The sequence below is a fragment of the Mustela nivalis genome (genome assembly GCF_964662115.1).
Source record: "Mustela nivalis genome assembly, chromosome: 7".
NCBI classification, from domain to species: domain Eukaryota; kingdom Metazoa; phylum Chordata; class Mammalia; order Carnivora; family Mustelidae; genus Mustela; species Mustela nivalis.
In genome coordinates, this window is record NC_139026.1 from 126,235,921 (window position 1) to 126,250,825 (window position 14,905).

General features: G+C 40.6%; 1 long non-coding RNA gene across 1 annotated transcript; it reads left to right on the forward strand.

Annotated features, from left to right (window-relative positions):
* The first annotated feature begins 200 nt into the window (after nt 1-200).
* Nucleotides 201-13,778, forward strand: LOC309868688. The gene is made up of 3 exons (XR_014313783.1): nt 201-336; nt 9,825-9,937; nt 13,702-13,778. It is a non-coding gene; the product is annotated as an uncharacterized lncRNA (long non-coding RNA).
* Nucleotides 13,779-14,905: the final 1,127 nt, after the last annotated feature.

Consider the following 14,905-nt stretch of genomic DNA (forward strand, 5'->3'; position numbering starts at 1 on the left):
ATGAACAATGATATGCCAACAAGTCAGATAACATAGAAGAAATGGATAAATTCCTAGAAACACACAACCTATGCCGAGACTGAATCATGAAGAAATAGAGAACTTGGACAGACCAATAATCAGTAATGAGACTGAATCAGTAATAAACCTCCCAACAAAGAAAAGACCAGATGGTTTTGATGAAGTTCTAGAACCTAGGTGAGGTTCGGTGGGCTGAGGTCTGGAGCCGATGACCAAGAAAGAATTCTTGAGACATCTTTGGTGCAAAATGGTGGTTTATTAAAGCACGGGGACAGGACCCGTGGGCAGGAAGAGCTGCTGCCCTGGGTGGTGAGGGTCGGCATGTTATATACCTTGCGGTTGGGGGAAGATGAGGGGAAGGGATGGGAGGTTTCAACAGAGTTTTCATATGCTAAAGAGGGTCTACAGGGTGCCAGGATACCAGAGGCCTTGCCCTTGTGGCTTGATCAATGTTGGCTTGATCAATGTCATCTTTAGGCCAGCCATTTACATCAAGATAGTTGGGAGACTTTTTGGTGGGATGTCATAATCCTGCTATCAATCGTCTTTATTAGTGAGATTTAGGACATTTGTAAGCCAAGAGAGACTCCTGTCTAGCAGGATTGTGATCCCAGCAAGTGAACTATTTGCTTATTGTTCATGGCAGTCAGGGCTGCTTGAGGAATGCTACACATATGACTGAGGGGGAGCGGATGGAGAGGGGATGCAAGGTGCCAGCTTTTGTTTTGTCTTCAGCCAGCCTCCTGCTCCCTCATCAGTTTCACTGGTGAATTCTACTAAACATTTACAGGAGAGTTCATGCCAATACTTCTTAAACTCTTCCTCAAAAACTGAAGAAAACGGAACATTTCTCAACTCATTTTTGAGGCCAGCATTACGTTGACACCAAAACCACACAAAGACACTCCAAGGAAAGAAAACTACAGGTTTTCCTAATAACTACAGGTTATAACTACAGGTTATTTCCTAATAACGAAAGATAGATGCAAAATTAAAAAAAAATAAAAAAATTCAAAAAAATGTTAGCAAAACGAATTCAACAGCGTATTAAAAAGATCATATACCAAGACCAATTGAGATTTATCCCCGAGATGCAAAGATGGTTTAGCATATGCAAATCACTTAACAGACTGAAAGATAAAAACCACCTGGTTATGCAGGAAAAGCACCTGCCAAAATTCAGCATCTTTAACAATAAAAACTCTCAATAAACTACATTTAGAAAGAATGAACCTCAACACAATAAAGGCCATGTGAAGAGTCCAAGGCTATTATCATATCCAACAGTGAAAAACTGAAAGCTTCCCCTCAAAGATCTGGAACAAGGAGAGAATGCCCACTTTTGCTACTTCTTTCTATTTAACATGCTCTTGGAAGTCCTAATCACAACAGTTAGGGGAAAAATTAATAATAATAAAAGGCATTGAAGTTGGGAAGGAAGAGGTAAAATTATTTCTATTTGTAGATGATATGATCCTATATAGAGACAGAAAATCCTAAAGACTCCACCAAAAAATAACTAAAACTTAGAAGTAAATAAACAAATGCAATAAAGTCGCAGGATAAAAAAATCAACATACAAAAATACACCAACAACAGCTATCTGAAAAGTAAATTAAGAAAACAATCCCATCTACAATAGCATGAAAAAGAATAAAATACTCAGGAATAAACTTAAGGAGGTGAAAGTTTTAAACCAGAGACTGTAAATCAGTGATGAAAGAAATTAAGGAAAAGGAAAACAAATAAATGGAGAGACAGACAGCCTGTGTTTGTGGATTGGAAAAGTTAATATTTTTAAAATGTCCATACTAGGGGTACCTGGCTGGCTCAGTCAGTTAAGCATCTGCCTTTGGTTCGGGTTGTGATCCTGGGTTCCTGGGATGGAGCCCCACATCGGGCTCCCTGCTCAGCGGGGAGCCTGTTTTCCTCTCTCTCTCTCTCTCTCTGCCTGCCTCTCTGCCTACTTGTGATCTCTCTCTCGGTCAAATAAATAAATAGAATCTTAAAAAAAAAAAGTCCATACTATGCAAAGTGATCTACAGATTCAATGTAATCCCTATTATAATGCCACTGGCATTTTTAAAAAAGATTTATTTATTTATTTGACAGAAAGAGAGATCACAAGTAGGCAGAGAGGTAGGGCGGGGTGTGTGTGGGGGGGAGAAGCAAGCTCCCCGCCAATCAGAGAGCCTGATATGGGGCTTGATTCCTGGACCCTGAGATCATGACCTGAGCTGAAGGCAGAGGCTTAACCCGCTGAGCCACGCAGGTGCGCCATCCATTGGCATTTTTCATAGAAAAAAATAATCCTAAAATTCCTATGGAACCAAAAGACTCCAACTAGCTAAAGAAATCTTGAGAAAGGACAAAGCTGGAGTTTTGATTTCAAAATATATTACAAAGCTATAGTAATTAAAGTGATACGACCAGAAACCAATATAACACTCTGTGTTAACTATACTGAAATTAAAAGAAAAAAAATAAAAACAATATGGTACTGGCATTAAAATAGACATAGATGTCAATGGAACAGAATATAGAGCCCAGAAAAAAAAAAAAAAAAGCCATGCATATTCAATCAACTGATCTTTAACAAGGGTGCCAAGAATACACAATGGAGAAGGCCAGTGTCCTCAACCAATGGTGCTGGGATAACTGGAAATTCATATGTAAAAAAATGAAACTGGATCCTTATCTTACACTATACACAAAAATCAACACAAAATGGATTAAGGACCTAAATGTAAGAACGAAAACTCAAATTCCTAGAAGAAAACAGGTGAAAAACTTCAAGAAATTGCTCTTGGCAATGATTTCTTAGATTTGACATGAAAGCATAAGCAAAAAACAAAACCAGGCATGTGGGACTACATCAAATTGAGACCTCTACACAGAACAAGAAACAATCACCAGAGTGAAAAGACAACCTATAGAATGGGAGAAAATATTAGCTAACCATATATTTGATAAGAGATTAACATACAAAATATATGAGGAATTCCTACAAACTCAATAGCAAAAAAGCACATAGCCTACTTAATAACATGGGCAGGGGCGCCTGGGTGGCTCAGTGGGTTAAGCTGCTGCCTTCGGCTCAGGTCATGATCTCGGGGTCCTGGGATTGAGCCCCGCATCGGGCTCTCTGCTCAGCAGGGAACCTGCTTCCCTCTCTCTCTCTCTGCCTGCCTCTCTGCCTACTTGTGATCTCTGTCTGTCAAATAAATAAATAAAATCTTTAAAAAAAAAAAAAAAGAAAAAAACATGGACAAAGGAATGACTACACATTTCTTCCAAAGGTGCCTTGGCCTTTGGCCAAACGGCATCTGAAAAGATGCTCAACATTACTTCTCAGCAGGGAAATGTAAATCATAACCATAATAAACAATCATACCTGTTAGGATGGCTATTATATAAAAATAATAAATGTCGGTGAGGATGGGAAGAAATTGAAACCCTTGTAACATTCCCGATGGGAACATAAAGTAGAATAGCTTCTATGGCAAACAGTATGGTAGTTAAATCAGAAATACCAGAACCATCTAATCCAGCAATCCCACTTTGGGGTAGTCATTCAAAAGAATTGACATCAGTACCTCAAAGAGATATCCGCACTCTCATGTTCATCGCAGCATTGATGCACACATAGCCAAAATATGGTCCAGTGATGGATAAATGGATAAAGAAAATGTGGTATAGATGTAAAATGGAGTATTATTCAGCCTTCAAGAGAAGGAAATCCTGCCACATGCAACAACATGGATGGACCTGGAGATTATGCTAAGGGAAATAGGTCAGTCATAGAAGGGCAAGTACTTCATGATCTAAAACAGTCAAACTCATACAAGCAGAAAATAGACTGGTAGTTACCAGGGGCTGGGGGGGCAGGGGATGTGTCATTGTTGTTCAATAGGTAGAAGGTTTCAGTTATGCAAGATGAGTAAATTCTAGAGGTCTGCTGCACAACCTAGTGTCCATAGCTAACAATGTTGTATTGTACACTGAAAAGTTTGTTAAGAGAGTAGTTCTCAAGTTAAGTGTTTTTTTTTTAAAGATTTTATTTATTTGACAAAGAGAGACACAGCAAGAGAGGGAACACAAGCAGTGGGAGTGGGAGAGGGAGAGGGAGAGGGAGTAGCAGGCTTCCGGCCAAGCAGGTGCCCGATGTGGGGCTCAAACCCAGGACCCTGGGATCATGACCTGAGCCGAAGGCAGACGCTTCACCAACTGAGCCACCCAGGCGCCCTCAAGTTAGGTGTTTTTACCACAAAAGAAGATGAGATGGGGGTAAATGGAAACTGGTGGATGAGATGAAGATGTTTGTTACCTTGAGGGTGGTGATGGTTTCAGAGGTGTAGGTATATGTTCAAAGTCATCAAATATATACATTGAATATGTGCAATTTACCACCATAAAGCAGTTTAAAAAAATCAAATCAAGAGCTCCCAAGGGGGAAAGAAAAAGAGAACAAAAAGGTACAGAATTAGAGCTAAGAAAGAAAGCATGAAAAAACCAAGGTGAAGTAATTTTAAGAAAATGCTAGATATAATTCACAGCAATCAAGTTCAAAATCTAAAGAAAATGTATATGTTTTGAGTAAAATGTAACTTCCCACATTGATCCCAGAAGATGTACCATAGATAAACAAATTTCTATAGAAGAGATTGCAAAGATGATTAAAGATTTACCATAAGAGAGAGAGGAGCTGAGAGCCCAGGGCTCCACTCCTCAGTGCGCCCTCAGAGAACAGCGCTCAGTTACTCCTGTCTGCCTGACCTCCGGCCGCGCTCCGAGCTCAACGAGCCTGCGACCGGTTCAAGATAAGGAAATTGGGTCACAATGACGTTAAATATCCTGAAAGTGAAGCAACCAGAGGTGCTGAGAGCCAATGTTGAACCAAGTTGTGAGGCACCAGAGATATCTTACAGGACTTCTAATACTATGTTGAACAAGAGTGGTGAGAGTGGGCATCCTTGTCGTGTTCCTGATCTCAAAGAAAACAAAGAGGCAACCCACGGAATGGGAGAAGAGATTTGCAAATGACAGTACAGACAAAAGGTTGATATCCAGGATCTATAAAGAACTCCTCAAACTCAACACACACAAAACAGATAATCATATCAAAAAATGGGCAGAAGGTATGAACAGACACTTCTCCAATAAAGACATACAGATAGCTATGAGACACATGAAAAAGTGTTCATCATCACTAGCCATCAGGGAGACTCAAATTAAAACCACATTGAGATATCACCTTACACCAGTTAGAATGGCCAAAATTAGCAAGACAGGAAACAACATGTGTTGGAGGGGATGTGGAGAAAGGGGAACCCTCTTCCGCTGTTGGTGGGAATGCAAGTTGGTGCAGCCTCTTTGGAGAACAGTGTGGAGATTCCTCAAGAAATTAAAAATAGAACTTCCCTATGATCCTGCCATTGCACTCCTGGGTATTTACCCCAAAGATACAGATGTAGTGAAAAAAAGGGCCTCTGTACCCCAATGTTTATAGCAGCAATGGCCACAGTCGCCAAACTGTGGAAAGAACCAAGATGCCCTTCAACGGACGAATGGATAAGGAAGATGTGGTCCATATACACTATGGAGTATTATGCCTCCATCAGAAAGGATGAAGACCCAACTTTTGTAGCAACATGGATGGGACTGGAGGAGATTATGCTGCGTGAAATAAGTCAAGCAGAGAGAGTCAATTATCATATGGTTTCACTTATTTGTGGAGCATAACAAATAGCATGGAGGACATGGGGAGTTAGGAGAAGGGAGTTGGGGGAAATTGGAAGGGGAGGTGAACCATGAGAGACTATGGACTTTGAAAAACAATCTGAGGGGTTTGAAATGGTTGGGGGGTGGGAGGTTGGGGTACCAGGTGGTGGGTATTAGAGAGGGCACGGATTGCATGGAACACTGGGTGTGGTACAAAAACAATGAATACTGTTATGCTGAAAATAAATAAAAAATAAATTAAAAAAAAAAAAAAGATTTACCATAAGAGAGAGTAGTGTCAGATACTGTTACAACTTAGTTCCAAAAATAAAAAGTATGGGGCGCCTGGGTGGCTCAGTGGGTTGAGCCGCTGCCTTCGGCTCAGGTCGTGATCTCAGGGTCCTGGGATCGAGTCCCGCATCGGGCTCTCTGCTCAGCAGGGGCCTGCTTCCTTCCCTTCCCCTCTCTCTGCCTGCCTCTCTGCGTGCTGTGATCTCTGTCAAATAAATAAATAAAATCTTTAAAAAAGTCAAGGAAATATTTAAAAAAAATAAAAATAAAAAGTATAATTTTGGTGTTACTTAAACAATTCTAGATGAGAAGAAAGTATTAAAAGCTTCTGAATTAATTTTATGAAGCTATCCTAATCTTTATTGAAAAGCTGATAAAAGTGACATAAAAAGAAAAAGAAGCATCTTTCATAAATATAACCAATCTTAGGTAAATAGAAATGCAAAACATTCTACTGGAAAATATAATCTAGCAATCTTTTCAAAGGAATAATCAAGCCAGATTTGTTTCATAAATTCATAGATGTTTTACTATTATAATATCTGCCAACATAATTCATTATATTAAAAAATTAGAGGAGAAAAAGCATCTATCATGACAATGGATGATGAAAAGTCAGTTGATAAAATAAAACAACTTAGCCTAATAAAATTTTAAATAATGTAGGACTAGAAGAGAACTATATAAGTAAGATAAATTCTGTTTACAAAAAGCAATATGAAACATCATCCTAAATGATGTAGTGCTAAGGCCATTTTCATTAAAATCAGGAACAAGATGAGGATACCCATTATTCATATTAATATGAAATGTTGCTTTAGAAGTCCTGATAAATAGAAAAATGTCAGAAAAACAAATTGGTGTATCAAAAAGAAGAGAGAAAAGTTTTTGCTGTTGATAATACTGAATATCTAGAAAACCTGAAACCCCTAGTTCAAAAAAATATCTGTTAGATTAATATGGGAATTGGGTAAGGTATATAGATACAAGAAAAATATACAAAAATCTCTATAGTAATAATTAAGTCTGTATTATAGTAACAGCTAGAAATTGATATAGGGAAAACAACATTCACAATTGTATCAAAATTGAAAATATGTAGAATAAATTTATTCTAACAAAGAACCTATAATAAAAACCACGAAGTTTTATTGAAAAATGTAAACAAAACACAACAAACTAAAGATATCAGAAGACACTAAAAGGTCACCTCTCGGTTTATAACTGCAATTCTCATGAGTATCATTTTTTATATTTGATTTAGATAAATAACCTCAAGTTTATATGAAAGAACAAGTACTTGAGACTCGTTAAAAGATAATTAAGGAAGAAGAGATGAAGCTCAACAAAATATCTTAAAGTTGTAATCCAAAGTTATTTGCATTTGATGAGACAAACAGATTCATGAAACAGAACAGAGTTCCCAGATAGATATATATCTCATGGGATAGAATCTATGGGAGTTAATATAACATTCAGCTCACTGGAGGGTAAAGAGTTAATAAATCGGACTGGCGTAACCGGCTCTCCATAATTTCGGCCAGGTGTCAGTTTTGGGTCGCTTCGGTCTCAGATTCATTCCTTGTCTTTTGGCTACTCTGCTTTGCACAGCAGGGACTGAGACCGCAGACTGCATTGTCCTGTCTCCCTTGACAAATGGTCTGGCTGGGTTCCAGTCTGGCTGGGACCCAGTCAGTCTCTGGACACAAAGGGGTATCTGGAAATCAAGGCAAAAGGAAAAGACAAGGCATTTCTCTGCCTCCGGCGGCAATCCCAGGGGCAGTTGCATCTTTTCCTCCTTGATAGTTTCAGGTCCTGTTAAGACAGGTCCTCTGGGGAATCAAGCTTCAGTCAAGAAAACGTGTCAACAGACAATTCCTAGAAGACAATACAAATGACTCCCTTTCAGGCCAGGTTCTCCTAGACACAGACTCTGAGACAAAAATTGAAGTACAACTGACTTATTTGGGAAAAGTAAGATGGGGAAGGGAAGGAACCAAAAAAGGGCACACGATTAAATAAATCACCATTTTTTAGAAGCTGGAATTAACAGTGCTGGGTCATCTCCAGAGTCATGACTTCAGAGTCATCTTGCTCTGGTTGCGTCATCAGTCACCGATGGAGGTCGGCTTCCAGCAAGCATTTTGTTTTGGTTTGTGGCTTGGGTCCTAGCAGCCAAACAAAGACCTTTCTCAAAGAAATGCAGGTTTGGGCAGCCAAAGAGACTGGTGTTCACAGAGAAGGTGATAAGTGCAGAGATAGGTCAGAACAGGAATATCACCTGCTACAACTATTAGAGACAAAATCTGTCCCATTGTCCTGGTAGACAGGAAGATGCAAAGTAAAATAATAGCTATCATTGGACCCCATAACACTGGCAACTGCAAGGAGGAATAACAGACACCTACTCCTGGTGACCCACAGGGGAAAAGGTTTTCTTATGCTTCGTAGTGAGCAATATGAATTGTTGCAATCTTTGGAAAAACAATCTATAGTATATTAAAAATCAAAATGTGTGTGTATAAGTTTGTGTGTATACATAATTTATATGTATATAAATGGTTTAAGCATTCTCAATCCTGGACTCCATCTTGACCATCTCATAGAAATAAGTGCCATAGTCTATAGGAATATATGTTCAGAATTATCATTTTTTAAGATTTTTAAACAATTGTATTTATTTATTTGAGAGAGAGAGAGAGAGAGAGAGAGCCTGCATGAGAGCATGAGCAAGGGGAGGGGCAGAAGGAGTGGGAGAAGCAGACTCCCTCCCTGAGCTGGGACCCGACATGGAGCTTGATCATAAGATACTAACATCATGATCTGAGCCAAAGCCAGACACTTAACCAACTGAGCCACCCAGGTATCCCAAATGTTCAGAATTATTTGAAAGCAGTCATAAAGGTTTAAGAAAATTAAACCCATCAAAAGAGAAACGGTTAAAGAAATACCATCTACCCTTGTGCAGCCATTTAAAAAAGGTAACAGGAGGGGGCGCCTGGGTGGCTCAGTGGGTTAAAGCCTCTGCCTTCGGCTCAGGTCATGATCCCAAGGTTCTGGGATCGAGCCCCACATCGGGCTCTCTGCTCGGCAGGGATCCTGCTTCCTCCTCTCTCTCTGCCTGCCTCTCTCTCTACTTGTGATCTCTGTCTGTCAAATAAATAAATAAAATCTTAAAAAAAAAAAAAAGTAACAGGAGAATCAACTGAGAAGGAACCTCTCACTGTGTTCAGTGTGAAAGGTAAGATCTGGAGAAATGTGTATAATATCACTCTCCATTTAGTAAAAAACAAATTTAAATATTTGTGTGTGCTTATACAGAAGCACAGAGAAAGGGACAGAAGATTACACAGCAGGTTGTTACGATAGTTACCCAGCTGATAGTGGGGAGAAATGGAACAACACCAATATTTTGGAGGGAAGAAAGAGAGAGCGAGAGAAGGAGAAGCTCATGATTTAACATTAAACATTATTTAAACATGTGTGACATTTATGTATTGATCTATACATGTATGGGTATAAATAGACCTTTGAAAGGAAAGTCTCTAAAATTAAATGGTGTAAGGTGATTTTAAGAGAGGGCTCTTCCTTACATTTTTTCAGTGTAAATTCTAATTAATATGTATTATCTATATGTTGTATGAGTGGAATCAGATAAACATGTTTTAGAAATAAAGGAAAAACAAATATATACATCTATATATTTCTATATAGGGCCATGCAGTAAATTTTACCTTCTTCTCTAAGCCAGAATTTCTCAAAAAAGACTAATTCTATGAGGCATTTGTTAGGTGTTGCTGAATTAAGGACTCCCTGATCAAGGACACTTAGGGAACACCAAAATAAATGAAGCTGAATGTCTTCCTTTGGGACTTCTAAAGCCTTTCACGTGCTAATGCCTCTGGTAAGTCCCCAGTGTAGGAGAGGTGGGAAATGTTTGTTGATCTTGTTTAACCACACAGCTCCCTGCCATCTGGGGGAGTAAGGAGCTCTTCAAGACTTTAGTGTTCCCTGGACCTTCTCTAGAAAAGGGAAAGCCACGGAGGTTTTTTTTTTTTTTTTTTTTGAGCAAGCGAGTAAATGTTTTAGGAAAATTAATGCAGAGTGATGTGCTAGACACGAATGGTTTCTCTTCTCAAAGTCATAAATCCCAGCCTGGTCGCTGAGTATTTCACAGGCTGAGATCATTACTGGAACATTTTTTCTTCACTTTGTCACTTGGCTGCCCCTAGTAATTTATGTAACTTCACAACCTTGTAGTTTCCTTATCTGTGGAAAAGGGAGAGGAGGAGGAAGGAGGTTAATAAAGACCAACTGCTAGAATACCTGGTGGGAAGGAGACATCCTGGAATCTCACTGATGAATTTTGCTATAATTGGTGCTGAAATAAATGGAGCATTGCTAGAACAGTCTTAATGAATGATATTAGCATTCATTATTACAAATCATTTTTTAAAAAGATTTATTTATTTTAGAGACAGAGAGAGCAGGGGGAGGGGCAGAGGAAGAGGGAGGTAGAGATTCTCAAATTCATTCTATACTGAGCGTGGAGCCTGACACAATCAATCTGACAACCCTGAGGTCATGACCTGGGCGAAAACCAAGAGCTGGACTCTTAACCGACTGAGCCATCCAGGAGCCCAATTCATAACTTATTTTCAAATATGACAAAGACTTCATTATTGCTAATGTCTATCTCATAGGGGCCCCATGCAACGGTCCCTTATCTCTGCAAGGAATCCCTAATCCCTACAGATGAATGGACTGATCTCTTCTCTGAATCTTCAAAGTACTTCAGCTTTAAATATCAGTTCTGGCTCTCCAGGAAACATAAAATGAGAAATACAAAAGATCTAGAAGGAGAAAGGTACGGAGGAGGGGCAGGAGTCGCAGAGACTTGAGAGGGCAAAGGGAGTCTAGTATCTGTGAAGGGAAAGGAAAGGCCCGAGGACTAGATAGAACCTCAGCCTCCAGGGCTGCTCTGTGAACGTCTCACCAGGCGGGGGAGCCCTAGAGCAAAGATGCTTTGCTAGAGGCCTGCATTGGGCAGGAACGGCTTTGCTCCAGGAACCCATCCCTCGGGTGGAATGCAGGCCAGGGAGGGCATGACCTCCCTGAGACCTCGGCAGTGGGTCCCTTCGAAGGCACGGCAGCTGCAGCCCATTAGCTAACTGCACTCCCCTGTCACAGATTCCTTCCAGAAGGAAGATCTGTGCCGCACACCGTGGCTGAGGTTCCTCATGTTTCACATGCCATGTCTCACTTCCAGTCTTTGTTCTAGTTATTAACTACGTATCTTACTTCCCTAACTAGCTTGTTGGGTTCTGGAACATAAGGTCCCCATCTGATTTATTCTTGGAAATGTGCCACACTATGGCATACTTGAAAAGGCCAGGAGACTTGTAACACGAAACAAATCATCAGTAATTTATCTCTGCAATAGTAATCATTTCTCTAATACATAACGCCTCGTGGCATGAAGTCAAGGCTTCCTGAGCTACTGCAATTACTGAGCTGGTTGCCCTTGGCACATTCTGAGTACAACAGTTTGCTATCCTGACAGCACTCTCTTATTTATTTAAGAGTTAAAGTTTTCGCCTCTTCCCTGAATACCTTTCCTTCTTTGAGAGCGGTGGGGGGTTAAGTGAGTGTAATAATCTGAAGTAGTGTGGACTTAATCCACACCACGTTTCCAATCCATTCAGCACAGCACTCCCTCTGATGTGTGTTTGTCCAACATTCATTGTCTACATTTACCAACTTTACCATGCATCTGGTGAGAATTCACATTCAATGCAGAGTTGGCACCGACTACAGAAGGCGCCTGATAAATATTTCTACTTTGAACAAAGCAAATTCAACTCTTTCTTCTTCTGACATGGCAGGGGCATCATACAGAAAGGCAAAAAGGCTGCTCTGTATACCAGAGGGCAGGTCCAAATTCTCTTCCACTTCAACAGTGCTTTTGAAAAAAACAAACACGAGGTCAGTACTGCTGGGGTGTGTTGTTGGTTTTTCCCTTTTAAATCAAAATACAAACATTATTCTTTAATGACGGATTAAGAGTTGACCCTTTGAAGACGTCATAGGAAAGATGACAAGGGTAAGAAGTCATCATTCTTTTTTTATAATCTCATGTCAGTGTTACTCTCTCTGGCCAAATGGCTCTTTGTAGCACTTCTCTTACTGTTTTGCCTGTATCAGACTCCGCTAAAAATAACAGAAGGAGGCTTACATGCATCCAAACATACATATATGCAGAGAAAGAAAGATTTCCTTTGAGCTACTGTATTTCAGAATGACAGACGCACCACTGGGATTAGAGTCTAGCCTGAGAAAGGAGGGAAGAACGTTTGCCGAGTGCTATTTTATTTAAAAAGAAGCACTTATTCTTTCATTTTCCCCCAGTTGCTTGCATCGCATTATGATATCATGAATCAATAAATATTTTTTAGTTCCCACTATGTCATTTATAACACAGAGGACCCACTTCATAAAGGAGATCCAGGCTAGAATTTTTCAGATTGCCTCCAATAAAGATCCCATGCGCTGAAATTTACGAACACCGGAGGCTTTACAAGCCGAAGCCAGAGCAAGTGAGTCGAAGAATCTGTTCCACTGCTCGTTTAGTTGAAGGTGTAAAATTCTCCCCACATCCAGGAGCTGAGAATTTCATTCCTCCATGAGACAAAAAGGAGTATGGAGTCCCTGAGCGGAACAACGGATCCTCGGAAAGCTTAGAAAGTCAGAAGCAGTGGATTTCCTCTACCCCCCCCACTAGTCACCATGTGACCATTGGAGAGCTCGGTTTATTTAATCCTTAATGAGTCCCATTATGGTGATTTCAGGAGGAGCGGCACCAATTTTTAGACCACCCAGAGATGGCGTGTGAGTGGCGTTCTGGGTACGGGCAAGGAGCAGCGGCCGGAGCAGCGCTCTGTCCCTACGGCTGTCAGCATTCTGCATTCCACTGGACACCTCTGCCTGTGTCCTCACCTCTTGGAAACCGCAGGAAGGAGAAACTCACATCAAATTGCCCTTGCGGCACCTGCAATGCCACCAATCCTTCATTTCAGGACGAGAGCAAATCTGATTTAGCCACAGTACAAGTTATTAGGGGACATTATGAAAACTTGGTCCCCTGACAGGGACCCCCAGCTTTAAAAAAAAAAAAAAAAGATAACCCTTTAAGAAAATCCGACTGTGCCTCCTTCCTTCATCCCCTAAGTGTTTGTTCTGCACCTCGTGAATGAAGTCAAACAACAGATTGGAGAAAAATCTCTTGACGGCAAGATTCAGCTGTAGACCCGCCTGGCCTGAAACGTTATCATTTCACCTCTCGTTCTGGGGTCTGATTGCAATGAGCTTTGGAGATTGCCGTGCGGTCCCTAGGGGGCCCTACAGGATAGTAAATCTATATCACAAAGCCATTGCATATATGAGTTCGTGCAGATTTTATGGGACAGCCTGTTTCCATTTAGAAGGGTTCAAGCACCGCAGAGCAGAAATCACCTCCTTCCTCCTTGTCAGATTACTGGTAGAACCATTCTGAACAAAGTCCTCCTTCTGGTATCCCCCCTTATTCCTTTTGTTTTCCCAGAATGATAAAATCTTTGTTTCCTGATGATGGCAAACAATTCACTCTCTGTTCACCTTCACTTCTTGCAGAAAAGAAGGGTCTTAACTAGGAAAGAAGCTGGTTCACAGCACGTTCCTTCATTTTGCTTATAAAGGACAATGACAAGACTCGGACGATGAATAACCAGCCTCCAGAGCGTCGTCTCATGACGTCGTCTCACTGGGCCTCACGTTTCTGTCCATCAATGAATAATAAACCTTTTTTTTTTAAATTTAATTTCTGGGAAGTCCAAATGGATTTAATGGGAAAATAACTGAAAAGAAAGGCTTTGAAGTCTTACTTATTTCTTTGGTGTGTGTTAGTGTGGGAGAAATCCTATAGGAGATTAGTTTATTGAAAATGTATTAAAATCTTGAATAATAATTATTATGACAATGATTATGGCAGTAAGGGCTTAACTATTCATTTAGGATTTATACACACCTGAAGCCAGGTAGTGACGTAGAAGGTGGGGATTCAAAGAAATGCTGATTGGTACTCTCAGCAGTAAGCTGGGTAGCAAAATTCAACATGATGGGCTTGGGATCCACATAGATGCTAGCTGAAATCCTATTGGCTTCTCCTCTTATGAACAGTCTGGCTACATTATTTACCACGTCAATGTGTTTCCTTATTTTTGGAATGGTGGCTGAGGTATGTATCTTTTAGGGTGTCTGTTGAGCCCACAGTAGTGCCCTTCCTCCAATATTACCATCCTCAGACTAGAGCAGAAGTGGGTGCACTTTGGGTAGTCACCTGGAATGGATGCTTGACCCAAACCAGGATCATCGGATTTCCTCCCTGAAAGTCATCACTGAGCTGGAGTAGCACACACAGGGTCTCTGCTCGTGGCTGGAACTGGAGAACGGTAGGACTGGATGGCTAACGTGTAAAGAGACGCAGAGAAAGTGAAGAGAAAGGACTCGAGCAGCCCAGTGTGGAAGTACGAGTCAGTGTGGTTCGGAAACACCAAGCAGTGATTGAAGAAAGGCTGTCTGGGTTCTGAGAGCTTTCCATCCTCTGCCGAGCACACCTATGAGGCTAAATTGCACTTGAGAGAGAGAATATATTTCAGTAAACTTCCTTTTTTGTTGTACACAGTGAATTGCTTGCACATAGAAATCAAAATAACCTGAGTGCCTGAGTGGCTCTGTCGATTAAGCATCAGACTCTCGATCTTAGCTCAGGTCTTGATCTCAGCCTTGTGAGTTCAAGCCCCACTTTGGGTTCCACACTGGGCATAGAGCCTACTTG